Here is a 23,288-nt window from a genome sequence, read left to right as displayed (position 1 = left end):
CCAAGAAAAATGAAAGATACAGATGTGGACAAACCAATTTTTAAATAACATAAAAACAGAGAAGATGATGTTCCCTGTTTTCTGGGCAATCTCATTTGTGCGTCTGTGGGCGTTGAAGGACTATGAAGTGGTTAAGTGGCTCAGCAGTAGTGTCCCTTACTGCAGCGGGTCCCTAGGTCAGGACGAGTGCTGGCACCTTAACCTTCTCTGTGTGGACCCATGGAAGACGCTCTAAGAATTAAGAAATGACGTTTTGTATTTGAACTTTGTTCCTTTCCTGTCTTACTCCTCTCAAGTCTTCAGTAGTTCTCCTTCCTCTCTCCAGTACTTACCATGAGGCCCAGTCCTCAACTCTTACATTCTTACAGTCTATTGATCTGAGAATTTGTTTGTTCCACAGAATTGGCAAACTAATTTGCAAAAACCCAATCTGTATTTCTTACTGAGTTCTCTCCTCATGCTTTGGTTTGCTGTGACATCAGTGATCTATTGGACGTAGCCCCCAAATATGGCTCTTTCCATATCAGTATCGTATTTTGTTGTTTGGATTTTGTTGTTAGTGGGGACACTGTTTTCGAAGTCCATGGTAAGGTAGTCTGATTCCTAAAATAAGTGGACAATGTGTAATGATTCACTCGGTAGAGGTTAGTGTTTTTTTCTTTTCTTAGTATAACAGAGTGGGAGAGGGCTGCACTGTGGTCCTCCTCATGGATGCTACTTTGGGAACTTGAAGAGGGTGCAAAGAGAATGGAGTGTGCATGCAGGAGGTTTTATGTCCTCGACGGAGAATATTCCTAGTTTCTGTGCACCGTCTGGCTAGATCAGGGCTTTCTGCTTATATGACTTTTTCTTATAAGAAAATTTCATAGACCTTAGATAGACTTAGGCATACAAATAAAACATTTACTGAAAACAAGTCATAAATATATTTACCTTAAAACAATTATTTGGTATATATTTATTACCACTTATAAATGAGAGGAGAAAATTTTCAGATGTTCATATACTTAAATGCTTTTTGAGCAGTTAGTGGAACTGTTTGGGAAGGTGTGTGTTTGTTAAGGAGGTGTGGCCTTGTTGGATACAGTGTGTCACTGGGGCTGGGGTTTGAGGGTTATAAAAGACTCATTCACAGTGTGCCTTGTCTGCCTTCTACTTGAGGATCAAGATGTGGACTCTCAGCTGTCCCTACAGCCACACCTTTTCTCTGGCATTATAAACTCTAGCCCTATGAACTATAAACCCAATTAAATGCTTTCTTTAATAAGTTGCCTTGGTCATGATGTTTCATCACAGCAATAAAAAGTAATTAATACATACTAATGACACGAGTATGCTTAGCTCTTTTTACACAAAACATTAAACCTTAGTTGAAAACTTGCTATTGTGGGGCATAGTGTCTTTGACATCTTGCAGAGTTGATCACATTTTGATTTTATAATCATTAATGCTTCACATAAATACATAAGCACACAATGCAGAAATTTAAAGTAATTTCAGAAATTGTTGGAATTCAGTCCTGATCCCTGACCAAAATCCTTTTAATGAATTTTATGAAATTCAAATCAGTAATCCAAACAGAGATGTTTTAAAACCTTCTAACATGATGCCACCTGAAGCTATAATAATTTGTTCTTTTTGTGTGGAGGAGTGACAGTAAGGAATATTAAAAAAAAATCTTTGTCTTGTGTAATTAATTCATCCAGTTTCTCAGAAAGCAGAAAAGTTTATGTGTATTGTAAAAACACTGCTATCCTTAAAATTGTCTTGTATCTGAGCTAAAATATTCCAGGAAGTATATGTCTCTGTTGTGTGACAGCACACCAATGCAAAATGCATGTTTAGAACTAAGGCTTCAGTGAAACCTTGGGATATAATGATGACGACGACTTTAAGAAAGGCTAATGGGCACCCGGGCGGTGGTGGCGCACGCCTTTAATCCCAGCACTCAGGAGGCAGAGGCAGGCGGATTTCTGAGTTTGAGGCCAGCCTGGTCTACAGAGTGAGTTCCAGGACATCCAGGGCTATACAGAGAAACCTTGTCTCGAAAAACCAAAAAAAAAAAAAAAAAAAAAAAAAAAAAAAAAGGCTATGGGCTCATTATAGGCTTGAATTTCAACTAATATTTGATTATTGTGGATCCATAAACCTTTTTCTATTGGCAATTTTTAAAAATAACAACAACTTTGCTTCAGTTAAATGTTCCCAGCTATTTAAGGTCATGACACAGAGGTTGAGAAGCTGGGCTCTAGGCTCCGGTAGTTTGGCCACGTGCAATTGCTACTAAAGCTGAGAAACATTATCCCGCTGTTTCACCAGAAGGAAACAATATTGAATTTTGAAGTGCAACTATCAATCTCTATCACAGCCCTCTAAATTAAAAACTATAGATTTCAACTTCGTTTTTTTTTAAAAAGTATGGATTTCAACTCTGTTTTTATCTTCTTATTAGGTCAAATCCTAGATCAATCCCGATTACTATTTAAAGTGTGTCTTAATGAGTCTTCATTCTGGTCCTAATACTGGCATGTGGTCCAAACCTCCTCCATCTCAGCTTCCTGGATAATCTCTACATCTCAGCATCTTCTCCATCTTGCAGCAACTGTTCCCGCTCAGGGTTCTTGCTTTCACTGCTCCCCATCACGGATCAAAGCCTTTCAGAAGCCATTTCCAACAGATGCAATTTAATCTCCTCTGAATCACTGTTAGGAGCTAGCATACCACCACAGTCAGAACCGACCTGACTCCTTTTCTTACTTCAGCCAATCTTAATCACTAACTTCCAAGTTTCCGCACTGTATTTCTGCATCCCTCGGGTTAGCTGAAGACATCACTAATCCTGTCTGGTATTGTGTAATACTTGTTCTGTTTTATAGCATTCCCCAACACTACTTTGCGAGCTTCTTGAGAAAAAAGATGATGTCTAACTTGGTACTCCATAAAATCTCAGAGGTTGTTCAGTTCACACGAGGTTGTTAACCCATAAATTCTTGGTGAATAGGCTATCTTGGAGACAGAATTAGTCATTATGCTGGCTTTATATAATTTCACTTCCTAAAAGTGTCAGTCATATTGACAAATCATTGCTGCAAACTACCTTTTATTTATGGAGACCTATGCTTAATTACAGTTTATGTCAGAGTGTCTCAACATAAACTGATATAAACTAGAGACACTTAAAACCTGGAAACTCATTTCCATGAGTTGTTTCATTAATTCAGTTCTTATCCACTCTATGAAGAAGCTTATGAGTTTGAAGGGAAGCTAAAATATACACACATTTTGATAGTCAGAATTTTGAAGACGGTACAAAGAGTTCTGCCCTATGCTGTACGTGCTCTGTGTGACTCTTCTGTATGTATGTGTGGAGCCTGTAAATAACATGGACCATCACTCCCACAAATGATTATCTTACATGACTAAAAGAATTGAGCAGATGCAGCCATGTCTCTGAGGAAACCGAGTTAATCTGATGGCAGACGACCTTTGGTGGGCTCTTCACCTAAGCAGGGGAGTCCTGAGACAACAAAGTAAGCTGCTTCTAGGATAAGGCTGGAGAAAAAGTAAAAGCTGTAACCAGAAGCAGCTACAGAGGGGGGCATCTGACTAGGCTCAGAGGACAGTCTCTAACAGGCAGGACACACACACATCTAAGGACTCAAAGCTAACATCCACAGATGAGCAACCATCTGATGGTCTGACAACAAGAACAAATTTGGGATTTGAATGTATCAATGCCACTTCATTTCCTTCCCTTTCCTGGAGCCAGTGGATATAAAAGAGGCAAAGGCTGGCATTGCCTCAACTGTTTGCAAAGACCTGCACAGGAGATCATTTAACACAATCATTGGTGTTTGTTAGAAGGCCGTGCTTCTTTGTTCTACATGCTAGCAAGCTTAATGCATAGACTGAGCACTGTCTGTTGGGTACCCCACTGGGTTACCCTTGGAGGAGAGCCAAGTAGACTTGCCACTCTTAAAAGAGAAAGTGGCTCAAAGGAGGTTGCTGCTTAGCAAAGCCACAACACCGTGGCATACCAGGCTTGTTTCCATAGTATATTAACAGTGCTGATGGGAAAACTAGCCTTGGGGTTAAAAAAAGAGAAAATGAAGAAATCACGTCTTAAGGAACATCTTGGTGAGGTTGAGAAGTCCTGGAACATAATTGGAGGTGTGGCTTCTGCTGGCTCTGAGGTGAGGGAGGGGGGCTCTAGAGCTTGCTAATTTGCAGTTTCCTTACCAACAAATGGAAGATTGAACTAAAGGATTCTCAGTTACTTTCAGACGTTAGTATCAGTAATCCACCTGATCAAAGATGGGATGATGAAGAAGAGAAATGAAGGGTCTTACTCAAGATAAGTAATAGGATATTTATAGTAGTGGTAAGCATGATGATGTGATTTCTGTGCTTAAGCCTATTGTGTGTTATCCATTTATTGAACTATGTTGAACAAATCTTGCATCCCTGGGATGAAATCAACTTGATTATAGTGTATGATCTTAATGTGGTTTTAAATTCAATTTGCACATATTTTATTAAAAGTTTTGCATTTATTTCCATCAGGGAAAGTAGTTTGTGATGTTCTTTGTTGACTCTTATCATCAGCTTGCAGAGCTTTTCCACTTGTAGTTTCCAAGCTGGACACCATCATAACTTTTCCATTCTCCTTTCACTTAAGTTGGAGCTGGGACTGGGCCTAAGAAATTGAGAAAAAATAGTTGTAAGCAGTTAGAGGATTGTAAAGGCTCATAAACGGGAACTCTGAAGAAATGAAAACCCTGTGCAAAGAAGACAATTGGAGGGTTGGAAGAACCACAGAGAGAATCTCGTAATTACACGAGCAGGCTCTGTGTCAACTCCTTGTCTACAACTTATTTCACCACTGTGATAGCAAGAAAAACCAAACTTTAGTTCCCACATCTCCAAGTGGACCAATGAACTTCAGTCACTGAAGACTGACTGAAGAAACAGCATCTTCTCTTCTGGGTGATGCTGCTTTGCCCAGTGCGGGGATGGGGCAAGTGAGTGGTGGTTTTGAAGCCAGAGAGACATACATAAGATCACCTTCCTAGTTGTAAAGTTAAAGCAGGATACTTGAGCTAGCAACCAAACACAGGGGAGACAACCCAGGAGGCCAGGAGAGCTTAATTCAGTATACTTCTCCATTTTAGTGAGACACAGGAGAGAAGATGCTATGAGATGAACCACACCCTTACACAGGAGTCATGCATGAGTCTGGAGGTTGAATAGAATGAAAACAAGTCAGAAAGACAATATAGAGAGATTAGTTTTGTTTGTTCATTTGTTTATCCACTATCTCTGCTATGCTGTGGGGGAATTGAGCTAAAATACTTACATGTTCCCCATTTCCATGTTTCTAGGTTGGTGTGAGTTTCTGGGCAGTGGTACTTGTCTGAGCACAGTGCCTTGAGCACTCCCCACCTGTTTTTTCTCTTCCCTCCCTCTAGGAATGATATTTCTCACTTTGGAAAACCGAGAGTCCTCGTGTCTTAGTGATCATCTCAGATATCTGATATTTCCCTAGTATGTGTGGCATAGGTCATCACAGCATCTCTACAGTGCCTGAAGTTTAAGTGATGTCACTTTTTACTCGAGGTCAAGACACTAGAAGGAAAATAAAGACAGGGGGTAGTGTTGTATGCTCATTTGTTTATGTGCAATCTCTGCTACACTACAGAAAAATATAGATAAAATCTGTACATGTTTTCTATTTTTGAGAAACTTGGGGTGTCAGTAAAATGTAGTAATCAGATAGATTTATGAAGGTAAAATTAAATGACCAGGAGAGTAAATAAAGTATAGAAAGTATATGTTAAAACCAGGTAGAAGAGAAGGCAGAGTGACTGAGTGGGAGATAGAATGTGAGGTTACAGTAGCATAGAGAGGGGATTAGAGCTTACATCTTCTGTCCTACAGCACAGAACATTGCACGATAGGTCAATGCTGTTGGGTCGGGCATCCCTGGGGCCATAAGGAAATGCACCTGAGAACTGGCTTCCATCCATAAAGCAGAGGCAAGTGACTAAGGACTGGTGTTCCTTCAGAGGTGTCACATTGTTTAAGGCAGGCGGTAGAGTCAGAATGATGGCTTTCCAACCATGGCTTTATGGTTTATTTTTTGAAAGCACTTGTGGCAGTCACTTCCCTGCTAGTTTTGCAGTGTCCTTATGTTTAAAATGCCAGTGGCTGTTAGGTAACCCATCTATAAGTGGATGGCAATTACTTAACATAGGCAAAGCACCGAGTGACTCCTGGTACTTGGTAAGTGATCTAAAACCTGCTAATTACTATTAGTTTTCATAGATCAAGTAGGGAGTAGCACTCATTGGACATACCTGGGACCAGAAATGCTATAGATTTCAGTCTTTCAAATTTGGGGATTAAATAAAAACAATTGTATTTTTGGCTTTTTGTGGGCAGGTGTGGTCATGTCATGGAGGTTTGTGTCCATGTGGCAACCAGAGGACAACTTTAGGGAGTCAGTTCTCTCCTTCTGTCACTTGAGTCCTGGGCAATAGAACCCAGATTGTCAGGCTGGGTGGCAAGTGCCTTTACATGCTTAGTCATCTCACTGGCCAGACTTTTGGCCTATTTTATATGGACTTTACTGGTTGAGTTTTCCAAAATCTCAAACACCGAAACCTGTTGTCCTGAGGATCTCACCTGATACTCGAGAAGTTCCAGATTTTGTGTGATCTTTAGATTTAGGAGTTTTGGGTTCTCCAGCCAGGGCTTTTAAAGGCTATTCATTGACCTTAGGTTAGCTTGAGGTGCTCATTAATCTTTAAGGATGACTTTAACTCTTCTCCACGTTCATCTCTTCGTCTTCAGGCATTTCCTCTGCCTTAGTCATTCCAGGCAAAGAGCAAAGAGAGAACTTACAACACAAGGAGACAAGAGAAGGTCCCATGGCCTTCTCTGCAGGTACTGTGGAACATCTTTAAGGATACGTAGAGCTGGAAGAAAACCCAATGCACACTTTGAAGTCTTCTTACTCTGGGGCTGTTCTATTTTTAAACACGCTTCTGCTTAGGAGCTGCCCTCCTGCACCTCTGTTTTTCCTCATGAAGAATAATAATTCTGTTCTGTCCTCTGTATCCCAGACTCCAAATATTCTTTTCTGTTTTTCTTTTTCCTTTGAATGAGAGCAAAGCTCCCAGGCTACATCCCATGCAACCCCAGAAATGCAAGCCATCTTTTGTTCTTAGCTTTGGCAGCGTTGCCCCTTGTTTGTTCCCCTGCCGGTCTGTGCGTCCCAGAGCTGCTCTGCAGTCGGAGATTGCAGGAAGCTGGTGGACTCAAGCCACTGGCTTCTTTTATAAGCCAAATGTAGAGAAAGGAGCTTTTCACTGGCTCCAGCCTCACAGTCAGGTATGCCCTGGTGGGCTCCACACAAAGCTGGGGCTCTGGAGCTGGTCCCTGGAGTTCGCCTTTGTTTCTTCACAGGCCACATGCCTAGTCATGGGCAGGTGAAATGGCAGCCCAAGTCCCCAGCTCTTTACAGCCACTGAAAGCTGGTTCCATGCTTAGACCTCAGAAGTCTCTGGTTTGACCCAGTCCTCCCCAAAGCCAGGCTGAGTTCTTTATTAGTGAGCATGAAAAATGCTCCAATCATAGCACCAGATGGTACCCAAACCAATTTGGGTTGTCAGCTGTGGCCTACTGGTTTCCAAGGACTTTGTCTAACATCAATGCTGTTTCCCTCAGTGCCCATTGAGTTCTACGAGGTGATCTTGCTCAGATGATTTTGATGAGAAATAATATTTTCCTTCACCCAGCACCACAGTCATTACATCTTTCCAGCTTTATTAATTCACTCAACAAGCTTTTATTGAGTGCCTGCTGTGTGCATGGGGCATTTTAGTGTGTACCAAGGAGGGATTCATTTCTGCTTGATAAATATTTGCTGAGAATCTACTAGCTACGTAACAAGCACTTTTCAAGATAACGAACACGTGATATCATTGAGATGATACAGTGGCCTTTAAAGCACTCACAGTTGCAAAGAGGAGGACGTGGTCGTCACTCAGGAAAGTATCAATGTGAGACACGTGACATTTTCTGTGTCTGCTATTTGGTGCTCAAATTTCTGTATTTCTCAGTCTTCCTAAAGAGTCAGCATCATCAGTACATTGTCCCTGAGGGCCACTAGCACATAAGTAGATCCCAGGGTAGGAGGTGGGGAAAAGTCAAGGACTGTGTATTCTGTCCTGCCTCTCAGAGAGTGGCTGCTCAAGTATCTCCTAGGAGCTTGTTAGAAAATCCATCCCACCCCATGACAAGTGGACCAGAATGCAGTTTTACTAGGTCGCACAGGTGATCTGTGAACCTATCAATTAATGTTTGAGAGGCACCACTCTGTTAGTTACATTTATTTTTCTCCTGGTGATCCAACAATGCTAGTGGGCTCATTGATTGTTCTCGTGAGTATTAGTTGTATATCAATAACTCAGGACTTTCTAGCAGTATGGCTGCTCTTCACTGAGCTTTGGACCATGTCATCTGACATGGAGCCAAACAGGATTGGATGGGGATCTTATTTTGAGCCCCAAATAGTCACTGAAAAACCAGTGACCTTTGTGACAAGAGAAAACTGTCCAAGAGGAAGACTTCATAGGGCAGAAGCTAATTACTACACTAGAGGAGTCTTCATGGGGGAACTCAATGGATATTTAGAATTCTCATTTGTCTCAGGAGTAGAGAGAGAGACAAGAAGAAGCAAGCAGGAGCTACACAACCATGAGACTGGGCAGGCAGGGAAGTGCAGAGCAACCCCATGTAGGAAAGTATTGGAAACTTCATGTAGACGTCCTCTAACCTTCACAACACCACTGAACAGCAAATGCCACCACTGTCTTCTTCAAATGGACAACCAGAACTAAGGGAAAAAGTAACAGTTACCCGTGAACACCCAACTAGCAAACTAAAGCCAGGGTCTGAATTAGGTTCAGACATATTTCAAAGCTCAGCTGTGGCAATTTGTCATACCAACCTCCACCCCCAGATTATTGCTTCTGTTTTGTTCCACTCTTGACATTTGGATACTCTGGGGCTTCTTGGTTTAAGGGACAATAATGGATTCTTCAGAGTCACATGATGGAAGAGGGAGACTTGGTGTTCCTCGATGACCCAGGAGAGCTGATTTCTCATACAAAATCCAGTGAGGGCAGTGTGGGACTGGAGACAGGAGTCCTGATCTATTCCAGTTTCTTCAAGGAGTTTACATCTTTCTGGTAAAGGAAGAAATCAAACTGTTTTTTAGAAAAAGGATCCCTATAAATTAATTGATCAACCATGAGTAAGTAGGCGTGAGCGTTCAGAAGTTTAATGTAGGACTCGAGAACAGAGAGGGAGAGAGTAAAGAAGACCATTTTAGGCTGGGGGAAGAGTGTGAACAGATGTCAGAGATGAGTCTGTTGAGGTGTAGGAGGGGAAACTGAGTTCTCTGCTCTCTATTCTCATTGTCGAACGGCAATGAGAATAGGGCGGCCAATGTGTGCTGTATGCAAAAACCTGCAAGTAACCTGTAGATCCAGTGGGTAACTGGAGGGAGATTCTTAGGGTACAGAAAGACACCCCAATCTAACCCATAAGAAAAGAGTGCCTCAATGAGAATAACCTGGCAGAAGGCATATGTTTATTGCGGGCGTGCTCAGTAGCCCTGTCACTCAGAGAATGTGTGGACGAGAAAGAAGGTTGCTCAAGGTATCTCCCTCGCTATTGCTAGGAAAGGGAGGATGCTAGAAGATAATCACGCCATAGTTTTTTCCCCTTTGAGAAGCCAAGTTTTAACATTTCTGTTGCTCTAATTTCCATAATCAGCATGCACTGACTCTCTCTCTCTCTCTCTCTCTCCCTCTCTCTCTCTCTCTTCCTCTCTCTCTCTCTCTCTCTCCCTCTCTCTCTCTCTTCCTCTCTCTCTCTCTCTCTCTCCACCCCCCTGCTAAGAGGTGCTTGCTGTTTGCTTGGTGGGATGAAACAGAAGCTACTCAATACATTTAGGGCCTGATTCTTAACACCATCCTCCTCCAGCCCTCTCTTAATCCTCTGTAATGATCTGAAGGTCAGCTAGAGAGTGTAGCTGTGGGTGAAGGAGATTGGACTCATGAGAAGTGGAGTTGGCATATTCTTGTTGAGTCAGGCGCTGAAAGTTTGGGGTTTGTTGGTCCAGCCTTCTCAGACTTGTATGCCATACATTTATTTCTTTATATTTATTTTCTATGGTCCCTCTCCCACACTAGGTAACAAACGCTTCTAGGTTTGTTCAACAGTACATCCCCAGTGATTGCACAACATGTAGCAGATACTCAAGAATTTTCACTGAGCAACTAACATGAATGATTGCCTTAGTTGTTGAGTTGATGTTATTTTTAATCTGAATTTCTCACTCTCAGAGAGCACACACAGTCACCTTGAAGGTCACTCTTTCCCTTTCAAGGTTGCTGATGTCATCCAAGACCAAGTTGGGAAGAGTGAGTGGATAGAGTGATTTTTTTTCCCCTCTCACTTTGTTGCTGTTAGGGATCATTTTGGAGAGAGTTCTCATCTTCACGGGCCACCGTGCTAAGTAAACGAACCCCATTTATCAGCCAAAAGTTCAGAGCTTACATTTGCTTTCTTTCCCTTGCTTACTTAAAGACTGCGAACTCAGCAAGGGCTTCAGAAGACTCTGGCAAATCTCCATAGCCCACTTGCCCCACTGCTTAACGTTTCCCACCCAGGCACGTCAAACTTCCTAGGACCTGGAGGGATGAGTTCCACACCACACCAAACACTCCTGCTGGGCGTCAGGCTCCAGTTTGTGCAGAGACTGAAAAACCAAACACCTTGACTGGGATTCAGGGCAGAGAAAGGGGCTCCCGCTGGCTGACCCCTTTTTCTCTTTTCCTCCATGTAAATTTTGCTCGCTTAGCTCCTCAGTTGGAACAAGATGAGGATTTGTTTGCTTTACAATTTACTCCTAAGTGAAGCTTGGTGGAACTGGAGGCTTTGGGGAGCCATGTTTCCCACCAAGCCCCTGACCCCTTTTTTCTTTTCTGTTAAATATTGCTAACTTCCTGGGTTCCTAATGTGCTGGGTGATCTGGCCTCTAGGTGTCTATATGTAATCAATGGTCTATTTTTTTTTAAAAATAAACTTTGATATAATATAAGAAGAACAGTTTGGATATTCGTTTGTAGGGAAATTTTGGAACCAGCGAGAACATCCATGATAAAACTGTACCATTTGATAATTGTGTTAAGGGGCAATGAAAGGCAGCAGATTTACAAAGGCGTCAAACAATGGCAAAATGGAGGAGGTGCGGTTACTGTTATGGGAAGTGCCAGGTTCAGAAATGTGTCTTCGTGCTTCCACTTGCCAGCAAGGTAACTTTCTCCAAGTCCCACACTTTTTTATTTTAATTAAATTTCTTAGTAACCCCTCAAGAGATGGGGAGCCCCACTCTGGGTATCAAAACCCCTCTCCCCATCTCTTGAGGGGTTACTAAGCTCCTTTAAGTCACCTCCAAACTCCTTTCCAGTTTGAACTATTGAATTTTCCGGAGAGCTTCAGACTAAGTAAAGAAACAGTATAATAGCGTGTTTGAAGAGAAGGTTCCCCAACTTTATGGACCTGTGTGTGCGGGTGCTACCCCCTGTGAATGTACATTACATTCAGAGGCTAGAGAATGGTGTGGAGTATTTTCTCTAGTTTATTGGCTAGATTGGCTGGCCACCAAATCCCAGCCATCCTCCATAAGATGTTGTGGTCCTAGACAATGACCATACCTTGCCTTTTACTTGGATTCAAAACTCAGGTCTTCAGGTTTGCATTGCAAGCCCTCTTACTCATTGAGCCATCTGACCAGTCCTTTGAACCATCTTAATTTAACTCAGCTTCATTCCAAATTTTAAGGCAAAGTACCCAAATGTTGCCAGATGGGCATTATTATTATTATTGCCAACTTTAGGTTTAATTTTGATTATTTATCTCATGGTGCCTTAACCATGGCACACAAAGACAACACAATCAGACCCTAGCTTTCTTCTTGGACCTTCATTTGTGAGAATGTCAATTTCCAAAACCACCTGGTCCATGAAAGATAGGAAAGAGTGCATACAGGTCAGCTTACAGTTGGTTGTGTAGACTCACGGATGAGAGGCCAGCCCCTGGGACACTGGATGCGTTCCCCTGGTTACATCAGCACCGTGATTTCCAGTTTTCAAATAAATCCAAGGCTGTGAAGTAGATCTACTCTCCACCCCGGAGCTTACTTGCCCCATCATCACAGGTTCCCAAGAGTGGGGGTAGGGCGTCTGGTTCCCTTCCACCCACTGGGAAGGTCTGCCACAGAAATCATCCTGAACGTGTGGGAAACGCAGCCAAGTGGCACTGCATGTGGCAGAATCTGTTCCTGTTTTTCTGCACAGTGGGGGTTTAAACTTTTTTGAGGGGGAGGCTTATGTCTACAGCCCAGCTCCCCGCTTCTCACAGAGCAGTTAGGCAGTGAGAGGCAAGAACTTGAGTGGGTCAACCAAATTTCAGCCTGTATTGATTATATCGTTCAAACCCCTACCCCCCCCCTTTTTTTTTGGCTTACACATAGCATCATGAATACACAGCTGCGGGGGTTGTGCCAAGCAGCTCAGCCGGCTTGTACACACTGCCATCAGTGGAAAACCGTTTTTCTTTTTTTCTTGCTCGAGGTGTTATCATCAGACACCATGTGGACGCTCCCTGGGCCAAGCCGCCATCTCTCCAGCAGGTTCACAAAAGCTGCTGCTGTGAGGTGAGGTCTTCCGGGAGTGGAGGGGATCCCTATGGGAACTGGAGCTGGTAAGAAGCAGAAGGCAAGATGCCTCCTCCACTGATCACTCAGAGAACAGCTTAAGAAATAAATGCTGTGTTCCTGTGCCCAGGCTGCGGACAACACTTAATATCGCAGATCAACACAGTTTTTGATTCCATTCATAAAAAATGTGCTCAGGTCTCTGCCAGTGCTCTAAATGGGTGCAAGTTTCTAACTTCCTCTGTTGCTCACTTGGAGACTATGACATACACAATAGATACATTAAAATCGTCATACATATCATGAAATAATTCAACAGTGATACCAGGAAATAAATGATGATATCACAGATAAATACCTACTTCACACTGTCTGTTGTTTGCTGTTGTGTAAAGAGTCCGTTTCTGGCTTGGAGAGATAGCTAACTGGGGGATGTTGTTGCGTGCAAGCCTGAGTTCCTGGAGCTGTGATCCACGGTTGTATAAAGCAGCCTGTACCGCCGGCCCTGGTGGGTAGAGACAATTGGATCCTGGGAGCTAGTAGTTAGCCTGCCAGTCTAAGAGAAATGATGGGTTTTGGGTTCACCGAGAGATCTTCTCTCAAAAATAAGGTAGAGAAATGACCCAGGAAGGCACTGATCTCTGGTCCCAGCAATCTTCATGCTAAGGCTCTGTGCCTTTCCCTCGAATTGTATCCTCTCAACGCCCAGACTCCAGAGCAGTGGTTCTCAACCTGTGGGATATGACCCCTTTGAAGGGTCATGGGGGTCACCTAAGACCATTGGAAAACAGATATTTACATTAGGATTCATAATGGTAACAAAATTACAGTTATGAAGTAGCAATGAAATTGTATTAAAGGGGCACAGCATTGGGAAGGTTGAGAACCGCTGCTCTAACATCTTCTTTCTCTCCTTTTCCTACATGTTCTTGTTTACACATGCAGAATTGCTTGCTCCTCCCTAGATAGGCCAACACCTTTGTTATCGTGAGTCTTTTCCCTCCACCAAGAGTGCCCAGTGCTTTCTTTTCCACTCAGTGGGCATGCACTCAGTAAGACACTAGTGTGGTTTTCATTTGCCTGGTCCTCCAGTAAAATTTTTTTTTCTTTTGCTTAGCCTCCAACAAAGCTGACATCCTATGTCTACGAGTTCCCCTGGATTTGACTAAGTTCATAGCTCTTTGCATATTCCTGTCTCAGTCTTCTGTTGAATTTTTCTCCCAGATATTAATTCTGTAGAAAGCCAAGACCACCCTAGAGGCCCCCTAGCAATTAGATTAACACTTGGCAAGTGAATGTTTGTTGATTTATTTGAAAAATGTTGTTTTTCTAAAATCAAAAAGTATATACAGACAGAATGAAAAAATGTTTAAAAAATCCCAAAATCATAGAATGTTTAAAAAGTAGAAACTCCTGACCATCCCTGTCCATTGTAACTGTGTGTTTATAGATGTGTACACACATGTGTGTGTGTGTGTATTTTTTTAAAACAAAAGTGGCTCAAAATACACATTATATTTATTCCCTCAAGTCACCAATGAAGCAGTCATCTTTCCATGTCCATACTTAGAGATGTGCATCATTCTTTATATAGTTTTAAATTTTAAATTAATAAGGCATGAAAAGGGGCTGGGCAGCGGTAGAAGGGACTTTCTCAGCATGTGTGCTCCTGGGTGCCCTGGGCTCAATCCCAACACTGTAGGAATAAGTTGATTCAATTCTCCAGAGTCCAAACTGGTCAAGATATCAAAGGTTGGGAATAGCTGGAGAGACCTCAACAAAGATGAGTCTGGAGTCTGGCAGAGAGAGAGATGGTAGACATTTTGAATTTTGCAGAGGGGAGTAGAAATGGGTGAGGTAGCCTTCATAAGGCAGATGGTCTGTCTTAGAATGTTCCAGAAGGCAGTGAGCTAGAAGGTGCAATAGAACGAGGACTGAAAGGGACATTAAATGCCTGAGAAGTTTGTTTTCACCAGATGCTGATGGTGGTAGTAGGGATGGGTGGCTGGGTGACAATGACTTGGGTACCTGTCTGGTGGCATTTGGGATGCAGTGTGGACCCAGGAGGAAGAGATTGGTGGCTGGAGTCTCTGCTATTTCTCTATAGAAGGGAAGGAAGAGACACTTTTTTTTTGTTGTTGTTGGACACCAACTTGGATATCTCCCATGACTACGTTGATGGCTCCTTCCACCAGCCAAATGAGAAGGTCACTGTCAGCCATGATGTGACAACACAATGGAATCTCAGATCACTGTGCATGTGGCCTGATGCCAGTGGGTTTCAATTTGAGGTTGCATCTGGTTATTTGAAGCTAGGATTTCTTTTCCCCAATAGGGACAGCTGTGTAAAAGGGAGGAGAGAGGGAGGCATTGGTAAGGAAGTGGCTGAGATGTGTGGTAAACGTCTAACTAGAAGCCTGGAAAGGGAGACCAGAGTAGACTCTGCTTCTGGAGAGATTCATGGTGGGAACTCAATGAACTCTGCCTTTAATGGTCTCCTATTAGCCTTTTATCACTTGGCCTGGCACTTGTGAGATCAATTTTGAATTTAGATTTATTGAGGAAATTGACAGAATATGTCATAATATAGGCTTCAAAAATATTTACGCTACAAAGTATCCTGAAGTCTCTCTCTCTCTGCATACATACATACATACATATATATATATACATATATAAATATATATATATATACACACACACAGACACACACATACACTCAATTTTATAAATGAAACTTCCCATGACACAGCAGTCCATTGGCAAGTGTGTTCAGCTAAAGGCATCCTCACAGTCACTGGAGTAAACCTGCCTTGGGGAAAGGATGATGGATACTCAGTCTGAAGAGGAAATGCATGGGATCGTCCTCCTTCCAGGCCATCTAAAGCTCGAGGGTCACTTCCGCCGAAACTTCTTTTGTTTGACTTCACCTGCATGTGAGCCTCGTGCCTCTAGAGGGCACTGTTTACTTTGGAATGAAGTTCCTAAGTTTCAATCGCCTTTCCCTCTGGGATCTACTGTTTTTGCTGTATAGTAGTCATACTTTGTTTTCTCTCAGGAGGGTTTTTCTCCCTTTTGTGCCTGTGTATTTGTGTGGCTTGTGCGTATGTGTGTCCTTTAAAAGTGAATGCAGTACTTCTGAACATGGCAGATAATTACTCTGACCAGAGCCTGTCATTGTCTAGGCAGGCCTTTTGAAAGCTCTTCCTCCCAGTCCCCACCCCTTATATTCTCTCACCACCCTTTAGTCTGACCCATGATGCACCTCCCCCAACCCCAATTATTTCAGTCTGGGGGTCACCGTCACAGCTCAGCCAATGCATCTCAATCCTGCCTCACAGCCGCCTGGCCTAGTCCAGCCCGGGGCTCCCACTCAGGGCAACTGAGGCTTGATTTATGACACCCCTTTCCTCTGGTCCTGGACTCTCCTGGGGCGAAACTGCTGATCATGCCACATTTTCAAATTGGTTCTGCACTGCAAACCAATGTCATGAGGGACATAATTGGGTCCTGAAGCCCATTTTCGACAGTGACCTCCCTCGTTCTGGAGCTGACCTCTGCTCTCTGGACATGAAGACAACCTGATTGTCCTTTTTTAGGTTGCAACGGGGAGAGGGGGTGGTATATGGGTGCTGCTTCTCTGTTGCCTCTGCCTGAGATGATCTGTTGTCTTTCTGTCTGTCTGTCTGTCTGTCTGTCTGTCTCTTTCTCTCTCAAGTCATTACGTGCAGTGATACACAGTACTGGGCATTCTAGCACTTGGCATGAGGGTGCCCCGGCACATTCCTCTTCTCTTTCCACTTGCCAGAAAGGCCACACTGCGTTTGCACACATGGGGAACGGGAAAATGAGTGTCAATAAATGGTGGGAAGAGACTTGGTCCATGATGGATGTGGGTGTTGAGGAGCAGGGAGGGGTACTTTTTGGTGAGGCAAAGGGAGCTAGTGTAGTGTCTCAAGGAGGACAGAGAGCAATGGCCACCTTTCCAGGAGTGGGCCTCCTAATTGGGAGGGTATCCTCTGGGTACCTCATTGTGGAAGCGACAGACTTGGTTTCTGTGACCTCTTGAATGCTACCCCACCCCCTCTCTTTCCATCTTCAGTGCTCTCCTTTTCCTGATATCTTGGTCCATTTTATCGGGAAGACATCCCATCAGCATATGATGCTGCTGTTTAGAAGGAACAAGAGATACTGGACAGGGGAACGCCTGGGGCTCATCCTATGGCAGAAGTGATGTGACAACTGAACCTATCATCTAGCTGGGTTTTTTTTTTTATTATTATTACTTGCTCTGGGAACAACTTATAGTGCATTATTGTGTTTGTTTGTGAGGGTAGTGTTGATAATATAATGACAATGTTTCATAAATATGAAAATTAATTAACAGAGCAGCTATTCTTCTACCTATAGAGTTATTGAATGGCAGAACAATTTAATAGGAACTCTCAGCCTCCCATATCACATTTAACTTTATATTTTAAAACTTGTGTGACTTATTGATTATATATATACATATATATGTGTGTGTGTGTGTATCCAGTATTTTATGTATATTCTTAAAATTCTTTACAGTAACTCTGCCATGTATCTAACACTCCCATTTATATAGACCAAGATCTAGTCTGTATAATATCTAAAGCTGGCAAAGTGATTGACTTGAAAGAACAATGTCCTAACTTTGGTCCACCAGAACACAGGTTGAAATGGCCTGGGCATAATTGCTTAGTTGTGACAGTCTATTGCCAGGGAGAGAAAGACAGATATTTCCCATGCCTATGGGGGAGATTATGCCACCACCCCCCCACACACATAGAAGTAGATAGCACTTGAGAAAGGACAGCTGAGTCTGTCTTATGGCCTCCAAATGTACATGCATGCATACATGTACACGTGTATGCAACTAAATGCAACTGTACATACTCACACCAACATTAAAGGGCTTTATATGAATAAGCTAGGTGTTTTAGGTTTCAGAGTTTAAGTTAGTTACATTTATTATGGGGTCCTCAGAGGTGCCAACCATATCCTAGGATATTTAGAGCTTAAACTGAATGCCTGGGGGGAAAGCTGCATTTACCCAAAAGCATTACTCTGTAGTAGTAGACTGGCAGAAATAACAAGGGGGAAGTTATAGGAAATTAACACCTGGAGGATTCTTTCTTCTTCTTCTTCTTCTTCTTCTTCTTCTTCTTCTTCTTCTTCTTCTTCTTCTTCTTCTTCTTCTTCTTCTTCTTCTTCTTTTTTTGAGAAAAGATTTGAGCCTGTAGCTCTTGATGATCTGACCCTTTGTAGCACATGTTACCCCACGCTCATGAAAATCCTCCTGCCTCAGCCTCCCAAATACTGAGGCTACAGGGATGAGCTACCTGGCTTTGGGAGGTATTTTGAGAAGTATTGTATCCATATCTTAGACAGCTGTCCACTCAGCAATGCTCTGTAGGGGGAACACAGGGTACTAGAGAACACACAGGACACAGACAAGAGCTGGGACCCAGCCAGGCTCCTATCACTTTCTATCGGTAGGCATGTTTTATGAGCAATTTAACCACACGTGAGCTTTGTTTTCTTATTTGTAAAATAGAAATGCTGGCTCTGCCTGTCTCGCAGGAGGTCTAAATAGTGAGGACCACAGAAACCATTTATGATTACTGTTGATCATCTGGGAGGTGGGACCCAGAGCTAAAAGGAAGAGGCCAGTGTACTTCTCTATGCAACGTCCTGGGAGTTGGAGGGGAGACGAGTGAGGAGCGGGCTTTAGAGGTAGATGGGGCATCAGTTACAGTTCCTGTGGTTATGGCAAAAGCAACTTAAGAAAGGAGTGGCTTATTTTGATTTACGGTTCAGGGGAACAGGTATCATCCTGGCAGGAGCATGAGGCAGCTGGTCAAGCTGCAACTTCAGTCACAGAACAGAGGTAGGTCAACCCATGGGCTGGCATCGCCCATGTCTATGGTTGATCTCTCTGCAGGTCAATGTTTCTGGAGATACACACATATGTCAACGACCCATTCAGAAGTATGTTTCCATGGTGAGTCTAACTTTCATCCGCTGACAATCCAAACCAACTATCTAATAGGGAGTCGATTAGCTTCACTTGGAGAGGGCTAGCTAGTCAGGACAGGCTGGCGCTGGCTAAGACTTTGAAGGATCCCTGGACAAGAAGCAGGGAAGTGATGCCCAGTGAGGTGAGGAAGAACATTGAGATACAGGCGCCTCTCACACAGGAAAACACACTCAGGAAACAAGACAGGAAGGATTAATCTATGCATTGTAACCGACGCCCAAGGATTTCTACTCATTCTGTAAGAGCTGCTTTCCATCTTAAAGGCAATTTGCACACGGGACCTTCTTTGTAGTTCAGCTGATGAAGCCCTGTTCTCGAGGCAATGACCACACATTCATACGATTTTTAAATGAACCATCAGTTCTAGAAATGGTAATCTGAAATTGGTAAGGCTTTCTTCTGACTTATTGGGGGTTCTCCTTGGGACTCAGACCAAATAGTCACCAGAGACAAGGCGCCTGATGCATCTGTGTGGAGTGGAGGCACAGAGGAGGTACAAGCTAAGGTGAATGGTTTGGGTGACTTGGCAAGGTCACACATGTTAAGGGAGTGGCAAGCACACACCCTTGCCTGCTCTAAGTCTCTTCCATCGGTACCTGGCTGAGGAGAATCATTGTAGTGTCTTATTTGTTTTTTCTTGCTTGCTGGGTCTAACTGGTCTGCCATGTCTGTTGCTGAGGCTGCAATTTGATGAATACATGGGTTCAGGAAGTACCCTTGCCCCACATTCTGTGGCCGAAACTAATCCCTATTTTTGGATTTGGGTTCTGTCCTTGGCAACAATATATATATATATATATATATATATATATATATACACATCTATCTATAATCTTTGATTTTATGATTTGGTTAGTGAATAATGGATGGCTCACATAATAATGCCAATCTCAGATTTTTCTTGAATAAGTCTGTCGTTTTTTGACCCAAATCAATGTAAAAGAAAAACCAAATAAGAAGTGGCACATGTAATGAGGTGATATGAATGCCAGGGAGGGCAGCCATATGTCCCCTGTGTCACACCATGACTTCCTCTGGGAAATCCTCATATAATAACACATATGCTCCCTTTACGGTATTAGGCTTGGCTCTGTTTTTTTCTTCCCCTTAAAACTTGTACTGGCTGGTTTTGTGTCAGCTTGACACAAACTGGAGTTATCACAGAGAAAGGAGCTTCAGGTGAGGAAATGCCTCCATGAGATCCAGCTGTAAGGCATTTTCTCAATTAGTGATCAAGGTGGGGAGAGCCCCTTGTGGGTGGGACCATCTCTGGGCTGGTAGACTTGGGTTCTATAAGAAAGCAAGCTGAGCAAGGCAGGGGAAGCAAGCCAGTAAGAAACATCCCTCCATGGCCTCTGCATCAGCTCCTGCTTCCTGACCTGCTTGAGTTCCATTCCTGACTTCCTTCAGTGATGAACAGCAATGTGGAAAGTGTAAGCTGAATAAACCCTTTCCTCCCCAACTTGTTTTTTGGTCATGATGTTTGTGCAGGAATAGAAACCCTAAGACAAAACTCTTACTGCATTCGATGGTGTCTCTTTTATGAAGTTTATCACATATTGTTTCCATTTATAATATTTGGGACACATCTAATAGACCGTAGTTTGGTTGGGAGAATGAGATATATTTTATAAATTTCTGTTTCTACATTTTTTTTTTAAATTTCAAACACCAGAAGTGTTCACTTAAGCACTTTTGGATATAAAAAGGAACTGCTACTTTGTTAAATGGTCATACTATCAAATTGCCTTCTAAATATTTATGTTAATATGCATGGACCCAGGCTACTCTCAATCTCATTTAGAGAAGCTCAGTTTGCCAATGGAGATATGCATAAGTGGTCCCAGTGTGGAGGATAAGAGACTCTGCTCTAATCTGGACACCTATATCAATACCACCCCCACAAAACAAAACTCTCCACCCAGCAAGGTCAGAGAGCATCTTGGGAGAGGAAGTGGAAAGAATCTAAGAGCCAGAGGATGCAGAGGAGTGCTGCGTGACATGTTGTCTTGTGGACATGGCATGGGAGGTGTACTCATGAGCTCACAGCAGCTGTGGTTTCTGTCACAAGGCTAACAAAATATCAAGCCAGCCCCAAATCCCAGCATAGATAGGGTAGATGATCTTCAGGCTAACCCCTTACTGAGGAGCCATTGGAAGTTGATAGTTAATCATTGGGAGTTGGCAGTTAATAGAATGGGAATCACTGTTGTTGTTGTTTTTTTTTTTTTGGAAGATGTGGCCCCTGGTAGGATTCTCATGTTCCAGGGGATGGCTTCATATCATGCACATGTGGACAGCAGATTTAGTGGCTTTTCAAAGCAAAACAACAACAACAACAACGCAACAAAAACCCAGGGAACGGGGAGGAAATATGAGTGACAGTCCTCTGAGTTAAGCAATTGTCTCCTTAGGGCATTCAGCTATGCCCTCTTGCAAATGATTATCCCAGCCCCACTCCCTGAGCCTCTGCTGAGGACTCAGCTGCCTCCCCCTCGAGCCCCCTTGCTTCCCGTCGCTCAGTCCCTCCTGCCCACCTTCTCCCACAGCCGCCTTCAGCAGGCCGTTTCCACCAAGGAAAAGGAATCGTGTCATATGTCCGCTATCCAGAACCTCCACTCTTTCGACCCCTTTGCTGATGCAAGTAAGGGTGATGACCTGTTTCCTGCTGGCACTGAGGATTATATCCATCTAAGAATTCAACAGAGAAACAGCAGGAAGAGCCTTACCACTGTCCAAGGGATCGCTGATGATTACGATAAAAAGAAACTAGTGAAGGTGTTTAAGGAGAAATTTGCCTGCAATGGTACTGTAATTGAGCATCCAGAATATGGAGAAGTAATTCAGCTACAGGGTGACCAGCACAAGAACATATGCCAGCTCCTGATAGAGACTGGACTGGCTGAGGACGATCAGCTGAAGGCTCATGGGATTTAAGAGCTTGTGACTCTCTGAAGCTCAAGTGAGGATTTCCTTGCAGTGAGTAGAATTTCCCTTCTGTCCCTTTTCACAAGTTTAAAAACCTCACAGCTTGTATAAGGTGATCACTTGGGGTCCACTTTTAATTTGGACTAGTGTAACTCCTTCATGCAATAAACCGAAAAGAGACAAATACACACACACACACACACACACACACACACACACACACACACACACACACACACACACATCCCATATATATCCCATATATATCCCAGATGGGCTTGTTGATGGTTTACACCACATCTTTTCCATAGAAGAGTTAAGTAGGGTACAATGTATTTTCCTTAGTATCCAGCTGCTCCCTACCACCTAGCAGTTCTGCACATGGCTTTTGGAACTGCTAAAGTATATAGAAACACGGAAAGTTAAGAGTAAGAGACCCAGTTAGGTAGTTACAAGGAAGCCCTTATCTATGCTGAGTGCAGCTTCTCAGGTATGGCTGGTTGAGGAAGGAGTGCCCACATTTTCTAATTTCTTTGCCTATGCTCTCTATAAGGAACAAACTTGTTGACCTTCAGAGCCAACTTCAGTGGAATCATGTCTGAGTTGGTCATTGGAACTTTAGGAGAATGGGTAAGCATTCTTTATACCCCTACACAGAAATTTTAGCCAGAGGAAGAAGAAGGGGAGAGTAAAAGACAGAAGTAGGAGGTAGATGTAATCATATTTCATTGTACGTTTGTGCAAAATTCTCAAGAATATAGCAATGCTGTTTAGTGAATGAAAGAGTAGAGCCATAACATCTCCACCAATTCTCTCTTCTCTCTGCTCTAGCACCCCAGTTTCCCTCTTCATTAGTTATATCCATTCATGTGCAAGCATTCTCTAGCTTACTCTACCCATACCCAAAAAAGATAGGGTGTTAACATGTCCTCTTGACCTGCCATCTTTCTCTAGTCAGAGTCTCCTGTTGCCCATGATACAAATCTCAGAATTGTTGTCCCTGGTCCCAGTACAGCCCGCACTCCCTTCAGGCTTTTGTGTACACTTCTTTACTTAAGTGCCTCAGGGAAACACCCCCAGAACTACACCGTAAGTTCAATGTCATTCCTAGTCTTCCTCTGTCCTTCCCAGGGTGGCACTTGACAGGGTCAGTCACTGTCCTTGTTCAGTTTGGCTTTCTGAGTGCCACACACCTCGTTTTCTGGTGTACTGGCTGCTTTGCTGGAGATTGTTCTGCCTCCCCTCCCCCAACCCTTGCTGGTTCACTCTCATATGTCTTTAAACTCTAGAGTAATCCACAGCACATCGCTCAAGCCTTCTCTATTGTGTCCTTTTCCACTTGTTAAGTAACAGCTTCCAGCCTCATGGTTCATGAGCTAGAAACCACTTGACTCTAAGTGTGACCCGAGCTTTGCTCAGTCCAGCTGCCTGGGCATCACCATTCCATCTCCGGTGTTGTGAGACATCTCAGACTCTGGCCTCAGCTCTTGTTATCCCTTTCCACTT

General features: G+C 43.2%; 1 long non-coding RNA gene and 1 pseudogene across 1 annotated transcript; one reads left to right on the top strand and one right to left on the bottom strand.

The window, feature by feature from the left end:
• Positions 1-4,563: 4,563 nt before the first annotated feature.
• Gm34535 lies at positions 4,564-12,353 on the bottom strand. Its single transcript, XR_373696.1, has 3 exons — positions 12,134-12,353; positions 9,014-9,251; positions 4,564-4,696 (listed from the first exon to the last, which is right to left on the bottom strand). It is a non-coding gene; the product is annotated as a predicted gene, 34535 (long non-coding RNA).
• Gm5265 (predicted pseudogene 5265) lies at positions 21,306-21,964 on the top strand (annotated as a pseudogene).

The sequence above is a fragment of the Mus musculus genome, chromosome 1, assembly GCF_000001635.26.
Source record: "Mus musculus strain C57BL/6J chromosome 1, GRCm38.p6 C57BL/6J".
Lineage (NCBI taxonomy): Eukaryota > Metazoa > Chordata > Mammalia > Rodentia > Muridae > Mus > Mus musculus.
This window is presented reverse-complemented; position numbering and strand designations above follow the sequence as displayed.